General features: G+C 38.6%; 1 long non-coding RNA gene and 1 pseudogene across 1 annotated transcript; both read left to right on the top strand.

The window, feature by feature from the left end:
- Window positions 1-10843: 10843 nt before the first annotated feature.
- On the top strand, window positions 10844-15454 carry LOC113306372 (annotated as a pseudogene).
- Window positions 15455-15852: 398 nt separating this feature from the next.
- On the top strand, window positions 15853-19195 carry LOC113303847. Its single transcript, XR_003337796.1, has 2 exons — window positions 15853-16306; window positions 18203-19195. It is a non-coding gene; the product is annotated as an uncharacterized LOC113303847 (long non-coding RNA).
- The last annotated feature ends 1268 nt before the right edge of the window (window positions 19196-20463 follow it).

Here is a 20463-nt window from a genome sequence, read left to right as displayed (position 1 = left end):
CCACATGCCGCTGGCTGCCAAACGAAGGGTTGCAACAATCAACAACAACCCTTCCATTTGATATGCAGACCTCGGCCGTCCAAGTTCGCCACCTAATACATGTCAACTTCCGGCCCAAGGACAAACATCACGGTTTCGCCAAAACCCTAATTTTGGACGCAATTAAAAGATGCCAAAGCCATGCCGGCCCTACCACATGCCGCTGGATTCCAAACGAAGGATTGCAATAATCAACGGCTACCCTTCTATCTGAGATGCAGATCTCAGCCGTGCAAGTTCGCCACCTAACGCATGGCAACTTCCGGCCCAATGCCAAACATCACGGTTTTTCCAAAACCCTAATTTTGGCCGCGCCTAAAATATGCCAAAGCCATGCCGGACCTACGACATGCCGCTAGATGCCAAACGAAGTGTTGCAACAATTAACGGCTACCGTTCCATCTGAGATGCAGATATCATCCGTCCAAGTTCGCCAACTAACGCATGGAAACTTCCGGCCCAATGCCAAACATCACGGTTTTGCCAAAACCCTAATTTTGGGCGCGCCTAAAATATGCCAAAGCCATGCCATCCCTACCACATGCCGCTGGATGCCAAACGAAGTGTTGCAACAATTAACGGCTACCGTTCCATCTGAGATGCAGATCTCAGCCGTCTAAGTTCGCCAACTAACGCATGACAACTTCCGTCCCAAGGCCAAACATCACGGTTTTGCCAAAACCCTAATTTTGGCCGCGCCTAAAATATGCCAAAGACATGCCGGCCCTACCACATGTCGCTGGCTGCCAAACGAAGTGTTGAAACAATTAACGCTACCCTTCCATATGAGATGCAGATCTCATCCGTCCAAGTTCGCCACCTAACGCATGGAAACTTCCGGCCCAAGGCCAAACATCACAGTTTTTCCAAAACCTTAATTTTGGCCGCGCCTAAAATATGCCAAAGCCATGCCGTCCCTACCACATGCCGCTGGCTGCCAAACGAAGTGTTGCAACAATCAACGGCTACCCTTCCATCTGAGATGCAGATCTTAGCCTTCCAAGTTCGCAACCTAACGCATGGCCACTTCCGGCCCAAGGCCAAACATCACGGTTTTGCCAAAACCATAATTTTGGCCGCGTCTAAAATATGCCAAAGCCATGCCGCCTCTACCACAGGCCGCTGGCTGCCAAACAAAGGGTTGCAACAATCAACGGCTATCCTTCCATCTGAGATGCATATCTCATCCGTCCAAGTTCGCCACCTAACGCATGGCACCTTTCATCCCAAGGACAAACATCACGGTTTTGCCAAAACCCTAATTTTGGCCACCCCTAAAATATGCCAAAGCCATGCCGGCCCTACCACATGTCGTTGGATGCCAAACGAAGGGTTGCAACAATCAACGACTACCCTTCCATCTGAGATGTAGATCTCAGCCTTCCAAGTTCGCCACCCAACGCATGGAAACTTCCGGCCCAAGGCCAAACATCACGGTTTTGCCAAAAGCCTAATTTTGGCCGCGCCTAAAAGATGCTAAAGCCATGCCGGCCCTACCACATGTCGCGGGCTGCCAAAATAAGGGTTGCAACAATCAACGGACACCCTTCCCCCTGAGATGTAAATCTCGGACGTACAAGCTTGCCAGCGAACGCATGGCAACTTTTGGACCAATGCCAAGGCCTAATTTTGGCCGCACCTAAACTATGCCAAAACTCTTGTTTTGGCCGTGCCTAAACTACGCCAAAATCCTAGCTCGGTCGCGCCTAAACCATGCCACTAGCTGCAAACGAAGGGTTGCAACAATCAACGACCACCCTTCCTCCTGAGATACGAATCTCAGCCATACAAACTTGCCACCAAACGATTTGTGGCAATATCTTGGCCACGACGCCAAAACCCTAATTTGGTCGTGCCAAGATCATGCAAGCGCTGCAACCATGCCGCTGGTTGCCAAACGAAGGGTTGCAACAATCTACGACTACCCTTCCTCCTAAGATACAGATCTTATCCGTACAAACCTGCCACCAAACGACTCGTGGAAATGTCTTGGATGCGATGCTAACTCTTGGTCACGTCACCAACCTGGCTACGATGCCTATTCTTTGGTCACGGCATCAACTTGGCTACAAACTCCAAATCCTTTGGCCACGCCACACGTAGAAACATGCTACACGTTTTCCACGAAAACACTCGAGACATCAAAACATGTCACAAACTGGGGGATGCTCATCAGGGTATTGGTCTGGCGGTTTGCAGCGTGCGGCGTACACTACGCCCGTTACAGGAAAGTTTCATAAGGGTGAGGCGGTTAGTAAATATAAGAAATAATGGTGAAACGTTTCCTTCATTATGGAAATATCAATTCCAGGCGTTACCCATTACCATTTTCTTCCATTTACTCAACCGGTTCCACTTCTTACGAGACCAGGGTACGTTTCGTTGCGACTTGTATAAATAGGTCTCACCTATTAACACCAAAGAAAAGTTTTGGTCAGGAGAATACAACACTCAGAAATCAGTTGTTAGCTCCCCAATCTTCTAGCGTTTCACTTTCTGATACAAGTCGTTAAACAACTACTCATCCAGAATCAACTATTCTGGTCTCAACACTCTCTTCGCTTCCCTCCCTAAGACCAACCCTTCTCTTTCACTTTGTGACCGAAGCAAGTATGGAACGGCCATTTCTTGGTTTAGGCCGGATTTGTACAGATTGATCTCTCGAATCAAAGTACTCCCTTGCAGTATATTTTTTAGGGTTTAGACTCGTTTCTCACCCATACACACGAAATTACCGAAATCAGCAGAAACCGTTTTCACCCTCAAACAGCCGTTGTTAAACATTGCTTTCCATACTTCCCACAAGCAAACTTTCACGGTAGCATGGGGATTTATGGATCGGGAGAATGATGTGAGTTTTATTTGGATGCTAGAGACCTTGAAGGAGATATACCGTGGTGATCAAACTTCGAGGATCATAGTAACGGATAAGGACCAAGCACTAATGAATGCCATAGGAGTGGTCTTTCCGGATGCTAAGCATTTTCTTTGCACGTGGCATATACAATGCAATATTAGAAGTAATTGTAGAGGTCATATCCAAAAGCCAAAGCCACAAAAAGGTACCGCTCGTGAAAAGGCCGAAGATGAACGACTTCAAAAACTAAATACGGAACAACGAGAGGAGGACAAGAACAAAAAGAAAGCGGAGTATGAAGCGAATGAGTTACTATGGAAGGCTTTTCAACATCATTGGGATTTAATGGTACACTCAATGTCCGTGGCCGAGTTCGAATCCTATTTGGAGAGTTTTATTGGGCTATGGAAGAAGGATTACGAGAAATGTGTGGTTTATTGCATGAAGGAATTGTTGGATCCGTACAAGGAAAATTTTATGTATGTTTACACCTACCAACACATGCATTACAAGAATGAGGCGACAAGTATCGCGGAAGGATCTCATGGACGTTTGAAAAGCTTGCTCCGAGGGAGCCAAAACACTGTGGTTACGGCACAAGAAGCCATCCATGAATACACCAAGGTTGTTATCATCAAGATAACCGTGCAAATGGAAGAGAGTAGGATGATAATTATCACATGATACAAGGACTACCATTGGTTGATTAGACATTTAAAATATAGGGTGTCTCATTTGGAAATCATTTCTATGATGAAGGTTTACAAATATTATGTGGAAAAAGAGATGGGGAGAATAAGAATTGTATGTTCATGTATGACGATGACGGCCTTCGGATTTCCGTGTCGTCACATGATTGCGAGGTACCAACAAGGAATTCCTTTTGAAATCATTGATCCATTTTGGAAGAAACTAACTTTCAAACCACCCCCAACCGAAGAACCACTCGAATCCTTTGTGGACACGGATATTGGAAGAGAACTCATCGAGAAATTCGCAAAAAATGATGGTTTGGGACGAAAATTTTTGATGTACGACTTAAAACTAGCCGCTAACCCCCATATAGTACCGGTAGGAGAACCAACGGTGCTACCGCCGATCGGTAGACCACCTACCAACATGGATAAGAAGGAAGAAAAGGAGTTTAAGGTTGCAATGAGAACCGGAAAAAACCCGTTATTGAGTCATAAAAGAATCTTTTCTCAACATGAGCGTGAAGACGCTAAATATGAAAAGGTGAAGGTTCCAAAGAAAATGGGCCGACCTAAGAAGGGAGAAAGCGGGACAAGTAGCACACAAGCCAAGACAAATGTTTCAAGCGTTCCTTCACAAATTGAGAATGAAGAGGCACCGGCTAAGAGGAAAAGGGGTCGACCAAATAAGGGAGAAAGCGGGACAAGTTGCGCACATTTGGTCCTTTCAAATAATCCATTCGCTCCTTCGCAACATGAGGATCCAATCGATCATTTTCAAGAAAGTCAAGCGCCAAACAATCTAATTGTTCCTTCCCAAGAGAGCTAAGCGAGTACAATACGAGTATCAAGGATACGTGCATGTAAGGGACAAGCAAGACAAAAGGGTTCTATGGTGACTATAAGGGCCGCTTTTGGTGATGGATGCACGCCTAGGGATGAACACGGAAGACCCCATCGAACGTGTTACACCATATTCGAGGAGTATTACTCGAAACTTCCTGAAATTGTTAATCTTTATGTGTTATCTACCGACGACGTGGATGCGGATGGGAATTGTGGTTATCACGTTGCGTCGAAACAAATAGGCCATATAAGTTTGGCGGACGATAAGAGCCTAACCCAATGTCAATACTTTAGAAAGATTATGGCCTTGCGCTTACAAGAAGACAAGGAATTTTACAGTTCAATGATGAATGAAGGAAAAACAAGACAAGAAAAAGAAGTGGTTTTTTGAAAAAATGGTTGCTAGAGTACAAGGGCCAAAAGGGAATGGACCAATTACCCGACAGTATTGGATGTGTATGCCTCTATGTGGTCATCTCTTGGCGGAAACGTGGAGTTGCGTTGTTCATCTATTTGGTAAGGGATCATGCTACACATACGCACCAAAATACACCATTTGGGATGAATCACTTAAGGACCGGAGAATTGTTTTATTCAATAATAACAACATGCATTATATCGGTGTTATAGTACGTGATGATTTTCCATTACCACTGCTAGATGGGTTTCATGAGGTCTCGGAGGTCACCAAGGAGTGGCTAAAGAAATACGATCCCAACATGAGGAGATGGGAGGAATTGATCGTGCCGGATCAATTCGATGGTCCACATTTGTTGGAATGAGTATTTTCCTTATGTTAAAAACTTGATCTATCGGATGCTTATATTTTGTCGCTTTCTTATATTGCATTTTGCAAACTTGAACCAAGTTTAATGAATGAAAGTGACTTGTTTTTTTGGGTACGTTGGACTCATGAATTTTTTTACATAATTGGTCTTCTAATACGTTTTTAAAGTCCGATTCTGGAGTTAGGTAGTGTATGAAAGAGAATAGGCTATCCTCTTTATATACACAAAGTACCAACGACTATAATTTCAAACTCAAAAAATAGTTGTTAACAATCACAATCGGATTATACGTATGCACTAATAATCCGATTCTTGATTTGTTTACAAATCCGAAAATCCACTCAGAATCGGTTTATACGTGTATTAACGTAATCCGATTAATGTTGATGTTCACCCAGAATCGGGTTATGTTGGTACATAATAAAAACCGATTGCTACCACAATCGGACTAGTATAGTGCACACTTAAACCGATTCTGGGTGGAATTTCGGAAAATTTGATGAGTAAATTTCAAAGATTTAGAGGTAAATCATTGTAGAGTACCTCTTAGAAGGAATGGCTTAAAGGGATTTAACTCAATCACTTGAATTGTTTGTTTTTGATTATTTTTTTCAAAACCCAAAATGAAATTAGATTTCAATTGTTGTTTTGGATTGATTAGGATTTAATTTTGATGGAAATTGAAAATGATTTTTGTATTTGTTAATAAAGTGATTATGATTTTGTATTTGAATTTGTGTTAGAATAATTAAATTTTCTTTAAAGGTTAATTTAGTATTTTACCATCTTTGAGACACCTCATATCCTTCTCTTTAGGTTGGTTGAAGTAATTCATAGACCCCAATTTAGCCAGGTAATTCAATCCAAGAAAATATGTTATTGATCTAAGGCGTACGTGGGGGTAAACAAATGAATGAAAAATTGCTTTTTTTTTTTTGGTTATTCACCGATTGATATTGATTACTTTCGTGATTAACATATATAATGATTTTGATTATACTTTGTTTAGAATCCTTTTTGTTTATTTATTTTTTTACCTTGTTTAGAATCGTAATAATAAAAGTAAAAAGTAATTTTATTTTTTTTAGAATTGAATTTTAGTAATTCAACAGTAGGTGTCTGACAGTTTGTTTAGTATTTTACATGTTTATAATTGTGAAATTGATTTTTATATTTTTGTCACCAGTTCTCCACTATCTTGATAAAAATGGCCAATCTCTGGCTATTACTCATATTAGGTCATAACTCTGTACATTGGGCAGCGACTTTAAAAGTATTTGTTCCAAGTGTATTTCTATTTTAGGAACCAAGAGATCTTAGATAGGTTTATCCTATAGACTTTGACGGTATTTGCAAGAAAATGAACGTCGATGGTATTTACGGGAAAATGAAAATTATAAATTTAGTTGATAAATCAAAGTTGCCCCAAACATGCTAAAAAGATGAGGAAGCATGAAAATGTGGAAGGTGTTTTTGTTAGAGAAAATGAGTTTATATATGCTTGGGTTTTAGTCTTGGTGGGATTGGAACTTAGAACCTATTGGTCACAAAGGACACTAGCTCATTTTTACTATTTGTGAATGAACCTTTAGTCCCACGTAGGGAAACTAAAGATGATACCTCTCCATAAATATTGAATTTTTTGATCTTAGAGTGGCCTTTGGGTCATACACAATTTTGTACGAGGGAGAGGACTTAGGCAATGGGCTAGTTGGTGCAACCACACATTTCACTCCGTCGTCCGGGCAGGGCTCGGGTGTGAGTGTCGGTCAACCAAGAATTTGAATTATTTCCTAAAAGAATTTAAACTAAATTAATTTTTGTCTTAATTGAGGGGGGTGGGGGGGTGTCTGACCTGGTGGGAATTGCGCGGTGCTTCGCATGAAGCACTCCGCCATCCGGGCGGGCGGGCGGGGGTCGGGTGTGGGTGTAGGTCAACCAAGACTTTGAATTATTTCCTAAAAGAATTTAAACTAAATTAATTTTTGTCTTAATTGTGGTGGGGGAGGGAGGATCTGACCCGGTGGGAATTATTTTGTTTCCAAATTTTTCTTTGTGTCGACATTACGTTCATGACCGTCTTATTGTTGTTATGAAAAATCTTGAAATTAATTCGGATTAATTTTGTCTTTAATTTAAAATTTATTCTCTCTTTAATTCGCTCTTAATGCACAATCAATTCGACCTCTCTTTTCTCCCCTATATAAACCACTCTACCTTTTCATTTCAATTCGTATCCAGAAGAGCTACTATCCTCTTCTTTTCGTCTTTCTCCCTCTGTGTGGTTTTTTTTACTTTCTTTCAGTGTCATTAATGTTGAGTTCGTAAGAGTGAGAAAGTACTGTAGTGATAACAGTGCTTGCATCGGGCAGTTTATCCTGGATACGACTTGACCACAGGGTACAGGCATCACTCATTCTTGAGGCGTACCGGTCAACTATCGTGTTAAGGACAACGTGTTGAACACATGACTTTGTCCTCTGTTTGCATTCATTTGAGTGTTTCTTATAAGCTTTCCAGAAATTTATTTTATAACATTTTCTTTGAGTTTTATTGTTACAACTGCAACAGTTTTAAATTCATATATATTAAAGTTGTTTTTATGCACTCCAACATAAAGATATTAAAATTTAAAACATTTCGTCCCCTACTTGCTGAAACCATGATATTTAAATTAAAAGATGTAAAGTGGGAAATTTGGTAATATTTAAATTAAAAGATGTAAAGTGGGAAATTTGGTAAAAAGTAAGAAAAAGAAAAGGAAATTACTGAGGAAGAAAATCTCGATTTTTTGTTCTCTGATATTCGTCCACATGAAATTTTGATGTTATTTTTGGATTTTTCATTCATATTATATGGGAATAAATATCTAAGTACAGATCGTCTCAAAATAATGATACTCAATTTTTTTCGAACCCAATGTTGGTAATAATTTCTGGGAACTAAAAATTGGATATGAAAAAAATTGAATAGCATTTAAAATATTGACCGGCATGTGAAGATTAATCTCCAGGTAATACGAAGAAAAATCTCAAACATGACATCAGCATTTTCTATGAAAAGATAATCAACAATACGAATTTTTTTCCCATAGTTTTCTTCTCTTTTTCTTTTTTCTTACCGAGCTTCCTTTCCATTTCTCTAGTTTAAACATTTGGGTTCCAGCAAGCAAAGTCTATGAAAATAAATGTCGGTTTCTTATAGTCCAGATTTTTTTTAAATGCATTATAATATTCGTTAAAATTTATTTTTATTTATCGTATCTTTTTTAACCTAGCATTTTTAGGGGCCACTCAAAAGGAATTAGGGGTCATTCTTTTATTCCCAACCACTGAAGAGGGTTAAGGGGTGTCTTAAAAATTAGAGAATTGTCTATATTGTCCTTCACCTTTATACTAAATTTATATCTATATCCTTTATTTTCATAATCACACCATTCCTTTTCTTCTTCTCTTTTCTACCCAAAGATCGTCGATCAAACAAATTTTATGATTGATTGTTTAAAATTAAAACCCAAAATTCATTAACATTAAAGTCGAAACTTAGAACATAAAAAAAAAGAAGAGTTAAACGAACAAAACGAATAAATGATAGTAGTTGTGATCCAAAATCAGGATTTGATTACTTGAAATCAAAAATTTGATTCGAAATTTTCTTGGATTTGCAGTAGCAGAAACATAATCGGCAGGTAACGATCTATGTTACCTACCGATTATGGTTGATGTTCTTGGATCTACAGTAGCAGGAAAAAAATCGGTAGATAAAAATTTATTTTATCTATCGATTGTGGATGATGTTCTTAAGAAATGATGAACATTAACCAGAATCGGTAGATAAAATGATTGTTACCTACCGATTATTCTTGGTTCAAAAAATTCAATTTTTCTGTACCAAAAATTAAACACAATCGGTAGATAATAAACACAATTTACTACCGATCATGGTAGTACCAAAATTCGAAAATTGAATAATTTTTTTCAAAAACTCATTTTGGGGCCAGTATATAATCGGAAGTTTAATTAAATTAAACTTCTACCGAATATGGGTAATTCTCATTTCGAAATCCACTACATATCGAAAGTTAAGTTCACTTATCTTACTTCCGATTGTTATAACTCCAAAATTTGAAAAATCAAGTTTTTTTCAAAAACTTATTTTGGGGCCAGTATACATTCGGAAGTTTAATTAACTTAAAATACTACTGAATATGGTAATTCTCATTTCAAAATGCCACTATATAATCGGAAGTTAAGTTCACTTATCTTACTTCCAAATGTTATAATTCCAAAATTCGAAAAATTAAGGATTTTTTTTTCTTTCAAAAACTCATTTTGGGGCCAGTATACATTCGGAGATGAAGTAGATAACACATCTTCTGAATGTTGTAAGTGCAAATGCAGAAAATTTTAGAATTTTCGAAATTTTTGATTTTTGGGCCAACACTCATTCGTAGATTTATGTATGTTTTTGATCTCCGAATGTGACAGGTTCAAAACCAACCATGCCATGGCTCTAGGTGGTTCCAAAGGCCGTTATAGAAGGTTAGCCAACACACATTCGGAGATTTACGAAAATAAGTTATCCTCCGAATATAGAAGTTGCAAAACCAGAAAATTTTAAAATTTTCGAAATTTTTGATTTTTGGGCCAACTTTCATTCGGAGATTTATGTATGTTTTTTATCTCCAAATGTGACAGGTTCAAAACCAACCATGCCATGGCTCTAGGTGGTTCCAAAGGCCGTTATAGAAGGTTAGCCAACACACATTCGGAGATTTACGAAAATAAGTTACCCTCCGAATATAGAAGTTGCAAAACCAGAAAATTTTAGAATTTTCGAAATTTCTAATTTTTGGGCCAACACTCATTCGGAGATTTATGTATGTTTTTGATCTCCGAATGTGACAGGTTCAAAACCAACCATGCCATGGTTCTAGGTGGTTCCAAAGGCCGTTATAGAAGGTTAGCCAACACACATTCAGAGATTTACGAAAATACGTTATCCTCCGAATATAGAAGTTGCAAAACCAGAAAATTTTATATTTTTCGAAATTTCTGATTTTTGGGCCAACACATATTCGGAGGATATGGATATGGCATATCTTACCGATTATGACACTCAGAAAGATATATATTTCTCGAATGCATGTCATTATTACTCAAAAATGAAAAGAAATAAAGAAAAAAAGAGAGAAAAAACATTATAATACTGAACCGACAATAATAGGAGATCTTGGATTTTTTTTGTCTCCCAAATGCATTCGAAAGATAAATATGTTACTTTATCATCCGAATGTGTAAGGATAATTCCGTCATTACGAATTACGCGAGATAAGGGCTGGCTACATTTTTCATTTGGGTGACCTTTTTTATCTTATTGTTGGCCCCTAAAAATGCTAGGTTTTTTAAAGAAACATAAAAAAAGAAAGAAGTGAAATTGGTGGGGTGAGTCAAGGGTCGGCCCGGTTCCTCCTCTCGATTCTGGGGTTCTTCTCTTCTTACCACTGAAAAATAAACCTCTCTTGGAGAGATGCGAGAGTGCTGGCATTAATCCATGGTTGGAGGCACGTAACAAGGGCTTTCAATTCGGGGGTTTATGAAATATGGGTTCTTACAGTAAGAATGGGAATGGGACCTCCAATTTGTATACAGGCTCAGAACAAAAATAGGTAAATCATTCATTTTAATTTGGTTTTCTTTTTCTTGCCGAGTTAGTTGTCTTAGTCGAATCCAAGACCAATATAAGCTTGTCATGATTCTATGAATTTGCACTTCAATTTTGCTACTGAAAGTGATAACTTATTGACTTATGATTGGTGGCCATAACTTGTATACCTTGATGTAATTCAGTATTTTGTAAGATTGTAAGATTGTAAGATTTCCTAGATGGATTGCGTATCTGAATACTTTGTCTTTCTTGTAATGTTTCTGTAATTGATTCTACGCTTAAACTTGCCTACTGCTCAATCTTGGATGAATACTTTGTCTTTCTTGTAATGTTTCTGTAATTGATTCTACGCTTAAGCTTGCCTACTGCTCAATCTTGGATTATCTGTGGATTATGAATGTTACATGTTCTTTTAGTTTTCCGTCATTTATTTTTAAGGGTAAATTGGTCCATGGAGTTGACTGGTATTTGGTAACATTAGGGCTGCACAAACCCGACTCAACCCACCGACCCAACCCACACCCACCTGAAATTACCCATACCCGACCCAACCCACCTAGGAGCGAGTCGACTATGGGTCACAACATCAAAACCCATAGTATTGTGGGTCGATTATGGGTCAAAGCTTCCCTCACCCGACCCAACCCACCTACCCACCTAAATATTTCTTAGTTAATATTAACCCTTAGATTACCTATCCTAGATGAATCACAGCCGTTGAAGTAGTGATATATAATGCCTAAACCTAAATCGCTAACTTCACTTCAGTCTTCACTTCTTCAATCACTTCCTTGAATAGTCTTTTATCTTCTGAGCTTCGAACAATTGAGCTCATTTCTTGTACTTTGTATGCACTTTGCACCAACTTCTTACTTCTCTGGATTATAATTATCATTTGTTTACACTTGACTTGGGGTCAGTTCTTTAATTGTCATATGTAAGAGTTTTAGGTAAGTCTGTAACTTTTTTTTTTGATGCAATGTAACTGTAATGTGTATTTTACGGTGGGTAACCCACCACCCACCCGACCCAACCCATTGTAATGTGGGTCGGGTGAAAACCGACCCATTGTTATGTTGGGTTGGTTGTGGGTGACAACTTCTGCTACCCACCATCAGTGGGTTGGGTGGTGGGTGAGGCCAAACCCGACCCAAACCGACCCATGTGCAGCCCTAGGTAACATACCTTGAAAATCATAATTTGGACCTTCTGGATAGCTAACTGGACCTTCTGGATAGCTAACATTTGGATGGTCTGTATATTTCATTTCCGTAAAGAGTGTCTAAATATTATTAGTATAGGGTAAAACGCCTTCGAAACTATTATCGTAGACACATGCCCGAGCCGAGAGTAAGGACAGTAGACTCAGTACTCTATGGTTAGGATCTCATGTGATTGTATTTTGCTGTTGTTTGAAGCCTAAGTAGCGTCTTTAGGTATCTCGGCATCTGAATGGAAATCTTTGTACGCCCTGGATTGTAATATCTATCTGTTAGCTTGGTCTTGGCTTGGTCTTGAGAAGTTCTAGTTTTATCTGGTTCCTTAAGACAACACAATTTATAATTTTGGCGACCTGCCTAATGACGAACTATGGTATGCTTGTTCCTCTAAGAGGTACGTAGGAAACCGGGTTAGCGGTCCAGCATATACGATACAACTTAATTTTCTTTCCCTACAACAGCAAGATTATTACTTTTACTTTATTTTTCTCGTATGTGATGGTTGCATTTAGAGACTTATAATTTTATTTAAATTATCTACTCTGCAGTCCAGTAATAATATTCTGATTTCGGGGATTCTGACCCGTGAGTTAAGTGTAGCGTCTGTTCCTGGGTTATATCCTGGCACATTGCTACTTTCGTCGTTGACCAGGGGTTCTGTCCTGTCGGACTAGCGTGTGGGGTTTTGTCCTGGCGCGTCACTGTTTTTGTTATTTGAACTGGGGTTCTATCCTGTCGGGCTAGCGCGCGAGGTTCCTTCCCGGCACGTTGCTGATATTTGTTGTCGAAGACTTACACTTTTTGTTGTATGATTTTTGGATGTTGCATTCTAAAGGAATTATAATATTAATAAATCATCTGCGTTCCATTTAATAAATCCGTGATTTTTAGGCATAAAAAGGGTTAGTCGCAGCGGAAACACTAGTGAATTTGGGTCTCTCTAGTGATATGCCAGTAATGCCCTATTTCAGAAAACAGGGAGTTACATGATTAATCATTTATGCTTGCAATTTCTCGAGTTTTTGCTAAGATGTGTATTGTCTGTATTGCAGGACTAATGGAAACTTCATGCTTGAGTTGGACTTTGAGCCGTTCAATGTTTCATCTCCTTGCCCAACATTATCAAAATCCATTGGCAATGGTGTGGAATTTCTTAACCGAAATCTTTCTGTGAAATGTTTCATGACAGAGATAGCATGCACCCTCGACTTGATTTTCTCAAAGCACACAACTACAACAGGAAGGTAATAGTTGTATGTATGAGTGTTTGTGTGCGTTAACAAAGCCTGCATGGTGAATAAGTCTTTGTGTAGATTGAGATGAATCCAACTTTAGATCCTGTTGAATTCCAAAATGTTGATGTTTGCTGCGTTTTGTTTTTCAGACAGTATTGCTGGATGACAGAATACAAAACCTCAATAGCCAACAATCGGTTTGAAGGAAGGCCGATGACTATCTCTCAGCTACAGCTCCAACTACTCTGTATGCTGAGTTTTATCACAAGTTTCAAGATACTGCTGAGTGTGTACTTGAGATGATTCATTTACTATTAGATCTTCTTGAGGCACTAGACTCATGTACCCTAGAGAGCTTCCTTGGAAGAGGCCGCATGGTTTTCAGTGTCATAATTCCTTATCCGCTTGGGTACTGTATCCAGAATGACGTCCTTGGTTGTCCTAACACCGGTGGTCAGGTATTGCATGGTCAGATAAACTTCTATTTCTGAAGTATCTCGGATTCTCAACCCTACTTACGTTTTATGTATTTACCATCTACTATAATTTTGTTGCAGATGACCTACATTTTGGATCGACTGAAAGCCTTGGAGGGAGAGATGTTTAAACGCATTAAGCAGCAAGGACCTGAACACGCCTTAGATCTTATTGTTAGTCTTTATTCAGATAATCTCACACTCAATGTGGCGCTTTCTGTCTGATATTTCGCTGGTCCATCTTAATTTACATCCCTCTGATGCTCAATTTTGCTGCCAAACCCAGGTTACTCGACTGCTCCCCGTGCAGTAGGAACTTCTTGCAGTCAGCACCTCGAAAAAGTCTTTGGAGATCTAGGCATGAAGAATGAACCCGTACTTGGAGCAGTACACTTGAGCACGCATTCACTATCAGCCAAGTCTATAGTTACCTTCCCGTTAATGACTAAAATATATGAAAAACATATATCTTGTAACAATTGTCATCTGACAGGATGTTGCAAAAGAAATTGCCACCAAATTGAAGGGAAAGCCAGATCTGATTTTGGAACTACAGTGATGGAAACCTTGTTGTATCTTTGCTCTCACACAAGCTAGAAGACACACAGGTCTGTAACGGAGCAGTTACTGGTCTCCATGATCCTACTTATTGGAAAAATGGGACAATTCACAGCTGATCTCATTGCCATAAATCATACATGTTTTATCATCACCAAATACTTTTCAATGGATTATCTAAACACCAACTCTTTCATTGCATTCAAGTTCAACCTTTTCTGATATGTACATTTTCCCCTTATATCTATAATTGAACCATCTATTTTTGTGATTTCAGCGAGGACACTGTTGGACAATATGAGAGTCACACAGCTTTTACTCTACCTAGTTGGCCATGGAAATGACGTTTTTGACTCCAAGTTTTATCTCATCTGGAGCTGATATGGCTGTGTATTTCCAAAAAAGACACCTAACAAATTGCACCCTTCATTCACAGGTACCCACATTTAAGAAGTCATGGTTAGATCAGAAATTAGTAATCTTTTCTCACATGCGTTACAGCTCTTTTAGTGCATTTAAGAGAAGTCAATCTGTGTCTATAAACTCTACTGATTTCAGATATTATTAAAGAGTGTTTTTACACAAAACCCTATTGTCTTATCATTTCTATTATGTTCTGCTCACAGATATACATGACAGATTTACTCTGAAAGGCTCATGACATTGTCTGCGGTTTATGAAATCTAGAAGTACTCTCAAACCTTGAACATCGAAATTCGTCGTTATCTTGAGATGTTTTATGCTCAAGTATCACACACATCGGTAAGCAACTGTGCTTTTATTTCTGAAACAGTCAGTTAAAACAATGTAAGACCACTTTTGTCCCACACTTCATGGCCAATTTGTCATTCCGGACTCAGAAAATAAATCTTTTCCCTTCAGACGCCCCTCAAACTTGAGGGACAACTAGAAAAGCACCGATATTTTCTTAGGAGTATTATTTTTTTTACTAATCTGAACCTTCTGCGTCTGTCAGTTCTCTACATTTGCAGACATTAGGAGTACCTCGGACGTCTGGATCCTGTCCTCTTTGATGCAGAAGGAAAAACTCTCTTTACAGCATTTCCAGCGGTTACAAATTGCAAAAATTTTGTTTGTTTGCCAAGTGATGGTAAAATTCTGGTTTATGTTGTGAAACAATTAAACAATATAAAGTGTTAAATTTTTTGAAATTCTGTTTAATTACGACACTCTTAACTGAATCATGAATCATTCCAGGACATGACACTGATATGTAGAGATTTCCACAACTACAAATTCCACAGTTTTTGATTTCTCAAATTCATTTTCATATTTTAGAGATAGGTTCTAGTTTTCAACCACCACAGTAAAACAGCTGGTCATCACCTGCCCTTATCCACCGGGGACACTGGGTAGATGGTAAATATAAAAAGCAACAGGGTGGGGGTATGATATTTTCAGCCATTAAATTGGGTGCCTGTAAGCCCAAAACCCTAACATTACATAACAGAGACTTGACTGCCTTGAGTGTCTCTCTCTACCCTCTCAGAAAATCAAAGATGCGGAGCATAAAATAAGTAGATAGACAGATCTAAGTTGTTGTAAAAGAAGATGAAGAAACATCAAGAGATGCAAGGTGTTGGGAAAAAAATTACTAATAAATCTAGGGCGTTTTGGTTGCTGCTAAACACTCAGAAGAGCAGAAAGAAAAGGAAAAAGAAACAAAATGGTTTATATACAGATCTTGATAATTGGTTTGGTATGAGCGGTATCGGAAAAGTTATAATGAAAATTTCTTACTATTCCTTCATCGCTGTGATGTGCGCGTAGTAATATGCGATGAAGAAAGGAAGAAAGGTTTAAAGGTGAAGGAATTCCAGATCCGGATGCACAGTCATTAGAAACAATTCAAAGTTTTTGTGGCTACAAAGTTTAGTTGATATCTTCGGTTACGAGGAATCAATCAGGTAACAAAGATTTTCAAGTACCATGTATGATTACAGATTATCATTTTTATTTGTTTTGTTGTAAATTTTTATGTTGATATCTTTTGTGGGGTAGTAATTATGTTAACACTCATTTTGATGCTGATATCTTACCTCTGAGAGCTACTTATAAAAACATTGGCTGGAAAAAAATGTCATTCCATAGACTATAGGGTTATTGGTGATCACCATGAAATCTATTTGTGGATTTAGTTAATTGCTGTTAGGTATGAATAAGTTATGGACCTGTCTGTTGTCTTATCAGAGTTCTTAAGCCACTGATCTATTATAAACATCTGAACCCTTTTGTTCGTATTCAAGCAAACTGAAAGCTGAAAACTTAAACCACATAACTCATTTTGGTGTTCACTATCAGTTCTCCTATTTGCAATACGTAACTCTTATAGTCTGACTGATATATTCATTGTTTCTTTGAGTAACGATTTTGATAGTGACTGCTTTAATTATGTTCCGCGTGTTACTGAACTGGTTCTGCAGCTTATGAACTTGTTAGTTTTTTGGGTTTGTACTTCATGCATCAATGAAAATTACTATGTTTGCTGACCAAGAAAAATGAATAAACGAATTTGTTAGTTTCGGCTTGAGTCATTTGTAAAATTGGTGGTTGGTTTCTCCCACCGGATTGTAATATTGTTTCAAGTGCGTGGTCTTGTTCATATTTTCACATCTATGAATGCACTATGACACTTTGCTTGCACAGGCACATGACCAAATTTAGCATGTGAATTTGATATAAACATTTAAGGGATGAAAATTCGGACAATGTTGCATGTGTGGCATCAGTAATATCAAAGTGATGGTTGCATTGTAAGCATGAACTCTCCGTTATCTTAGTTGTAAGAAAGAGATAGAGAATTGAAACTTTGCAAATGCTGGCTTAAGGTTATGTGCGAGGGCATTTGGTTGTATTTTGTAGTGTGCCAAGGAATCAGCGGCATTCTGGTGGTTCACGCGGTGTTTGGATAGTCCGTGGTGGTGTGTCTAGATATTGGTGTATTGGTGGTATGTGGAAGGATTATAAAGTTGTGCCTTGGGTAGCAGGGGTAATACTATTAGAAAGAAAAGAAGTAACAGGCCTAGGCATCCACGAGCCGACGACAGTAATGGTTAGGCCTCCACTTCTAGGTGTGCTTTGGGTGTTTCAGCTGTTGATAGAGTTGGTGCTGGTGTTTACAGTGTTTTACAAAAGCTACTCTTGATTTTTTTTAAATATTTGAGGCATCACCACCTTTAACTTAGAGACCAATGGGGTTTTCCTGTAAAGAAATTTCGTACTATTTGCCTAGTATGGGCAATTATAAGTTTATGACCCTATAATTGTTAAGTCGGTTTCATCGAACCTAATGATGGCATTATCATTTAACTTAAATATTGTCATTTTGAATGGACCACTGTGTTAACTCTGGGGATTTTAATTTTTCCTTGTTGTTTCGTGATGAATGAATAGAGGCTCTTTTATTTATTTGTTCAACTCGTCGTTCAGATCGCCTATATTCAGTTTTCTTCCCATGCTTAATTGTGAATTGGTGTGAAAAGTCAAATATATTGTTACACGGGTGTGTATCGGTGTGTATATTATTGCTTACCTTGGTGTTCTGATCATTGTTTTATATGAGCGTTTTGATCACCATTGCCGGACTGTGTATTGGAAAGGTTTATGTTCTGTTCTTCTGATCCATTACTTCGAACTATCTATCTCGGCCAAATTAGATGAGGTGATTCAACCGTTTATTTTCAAGATGTACCTCGATTAGGATGCAATGGTAGCTGGTAATTCTAATGTTGCTTGTCAATTTGGTTGTTAGTATTTAATCCTTGTGGTTGCTTCTAATTTTGGTTGTTTTTGATGAATCAAAGAGCTCAGGATCTCCTCACCTGAAGCATCATGATGTCCAGCTTTCTCAATCAATATGGATTCTATTGCGTCAAAGAAATCCAACAAAACACGATTGATGGTTTCGCTTTGCATAAGATTTCAATGAGGAATCAGAAACAGATTAAAGCTTGTTTCGCTTTGAATAAGATTGATAGTTTGTAGAAAGAGTTGAAGGCATTGGAAGCTACTGCAAATGCTCAGAAGAAAGAGATTGAGACCCTCGAGTTGATGGAGATGTGTTATGCCAAAGAAAGAAACAAGATCTTGGAGGAGTTGTCTGCAGCTGCATCAACACCTTGGTACAAGAAGCAAATCAACCAGTATGAAGAAGAAGATTAAGCAGAGAAATTTCACGGCATTTTGTTTCAAAGGCCAGAAAGACAGACAACTACTGGCTCCGTTAGGAGTTTGCTGGTCGAAAGAAGACCAGCAACAGGCACAGTTGGTGGAGGATTTATAGAGAAACGTATCCTCCTCCCTTGGAGAGCAAAGGAGTAACATCAAGGCAGTTTTTTGTCAGTAATATAACTCTTGCATCTTTCGTGGGAAAGACAATACATACGGAATAACTCGGTTGTGATGACGATGGACCTAGTGGAGACAATCAAACATGATATTTTGATGACACTGTGGTGTTGCTAAACAATCTTGGCAGTTCAGCAAGCTTGGGAGAATAAGGTGCGCCCAAACTTAAGGTGAACATACTCAACTGAACCTGCAACTTTATCCTTCTTTGGTCGTTGGCATATGATGTGAATAATCATGGGATCACTATTTCCTTAAATTATGTTTGCTTGTTTTGTGTGCCATGTGACTGATGCAAGGATTGCATCTTGCATCTTACTATCACACTCATGGTAGTTGCAACACTGGTAGTGCCATGTTGAATGGTGTACTATTATTTGGTTAACTCATCATATATTATTTGATGTGCACTATTTATATTTAGAAGAAATTTACTTCCCTGGTACGTACCATTTCACCCGGAACAACTTCTTTACAGTGCTTACATTCTTCATGTAGTCGGCCAGCACCTAGGACCTTATCTTGTTTTGGGTAGATATCTTCAGTAGGCGTCACAACTTCAGCAAGCACCCCTACGCTCTGGTGATCCATTGAGTTACCTGTGTGTGCTGAAATGCTCCTGAAGGTACCGTCAAATTAGTACTAAATTAGTACTGGGGGTCATGTGTACCAAGGGAAAAACAAAACAGGATCTAGTTCTTGTATTTTGGACAATAAACTGGTGAACGGAATACTTGAATCCAAAGGTAATAACAGGCTCTGATGAAGCTTCTCAAATTAATAAGAACAATGAGATGAGTATGATTTCTGAATTGGACGTTGAACGCCAAAATTTTCAATTCCGGATAACACATTTGATTTGGTCATGGTTTCTGGTTCGAAACTGTTGCAATCTTTGAGTTGCAGTAGTCTAGTTTAGAAGCAAAAATTCGGGTTCTTCTCGAAAACCCTCCAATTACAGAAGTAAATATCTCCAGCGTTTTACACAAACCATTGTAGCTATGACAAAAACTGGTTCAGTTGATTTATCTTTAAATACCCAGACAAAAATGTGCCATTTTGGATCGGATTCAGAAACGAAAAATGCACTTCAAAATTCTAGGGCACAATTCTATGGTATGTTGTTGGCCAAGAAATTTTTGGAGTCTCCTAATATTTCTTGTTATTGGTCAGAGAACTTTTATTTAAGTCATTTAAAATCTCTGAAACTCCATGTTATTGGATTAGGGTTTTATAAGGAACCCATAATTGGGGGATATGAATTACTTCTCCCAACCAATAGTGTCTGCTAAGGGGTGTTTTTGGGGGGCAAAAATATTAAAGTACCCTTCCCTCAAAATAAAAATCAAAAAACTTAAAATCAAAAAACAAAATCATATCCCCATTTTCATCTCCACTTCTTATTAATCTCTTTTAGGGTTAAAGCGTTGAAACCCAAATGTTCCCCATTTCCTTTCAAATTCTAAATTTTCCCCACTCCCTTTCAAATTCTCTTCTCCTTCTCTGCCGGCTCCTCACTTTGAAAAGGATTTATTTTTTTCACATTCGGAAGTGATGAAGACCACGCCGGAAGTGATAAAGACCACGCCGGAAGTGATGAAGAACATGTCGGAAATGATGAAGGTCATGCCGGAAGTGATGAAGACCACGCCGGAAGTGATGAAGACCATGCCGAAAGTGATGAAGAACATGTCGGAAATGATGAAGCCCATGCCGG

This window comes from Papaver somniferum, chromosome 8 (genome assembly GCF_003573695.1).
Source record: "Papaver somniferum cultivar HN1 chromosome 8, ASM357369v1, whole genome shotgun sequence".
In the NCBI taxonomy this organism is placed as follows: domain Eukaryota; kingdom Viridiplantae; phylum Streptophyta; class Magnoliopsida; order Ranunculales; family Papaveraceae; genus Papaver; species Papaver somniferum.
Note: the sequence above shows the minus strand (reverse complement) of the source record. Positions and strands in the feature narration are given on the sequence as shown.